General features: G+C 61.9%; 1 protein-coding gene across 1 annotated transcript in view; it reads left to right on the plus strand.

Moving 5' to 3' along the window:
* The window catches only part of FRMD5 (FERM domain containing 5), a gene marked incomplete at both ends in the record, with an annotated part of 10,953 nt that overhangs the window by 1,798 nt on the left and 8,711 nt on the right, over positions 1 to 444 (plus strand). The gene's annotated exons all lie outside the window — the stretch shown is intronic.

Here is a 444-nt window from a genome sequence, read left to right on the forward strand (position 1 = left end):
TCCGGCCCATGGCCATCGCAGGCAGCCCCTCACCCTGCCGCGGGGCAGAGCTGTGGGGTCACCCTGGCCCCAGTCACCCGGCAGCAGTTCCTGGGGTGGGTAAAGCGGGGAAGGAGCTTTTCTCAATGTCTCCTTACAGATTTCCAACTAATTCGGTTTTCTCGAGGTGCGGTTGCACCCACTGGGAGAGCAGAATTCCCTCGCTGTCTTGTTCCCGGCCAGCCGGGCTCAGGGTGGGGGCCGGGGATGCCCCGGGGCTGCCATCGCACGGAGCCAGCGCAGCCCCCGGGAGGGTCTTGGCAAATAGCTCAGGGAATTAATGAATCTGGGACAGAGACCATCTGCTGCTGGGTGATTCCCAAGCACCCAGCGAAATTAATTGGACACGGTTAACACTTTACAACGGTCCTTCCGAAGGGGAAGCGGCGTTCCCGGGGAGCTCCG

Source organism: Buceros rhinoceros, unplaced genomic scaffold (genome assembly GCF_000710305.1).
Source record: "Buceros rhinoceros silvestris isolate BGI_N320 unplaced genomic scaffold, ASM71030v1 scaffold22803, whole genome shotgun sequence".
Taxonomy (NCBI): Eukaryota; Metazoa; Chordata; class Aves; order Bucerotiformes; family Bucerotidae; genus Buceros; species Buceros rhinoceros.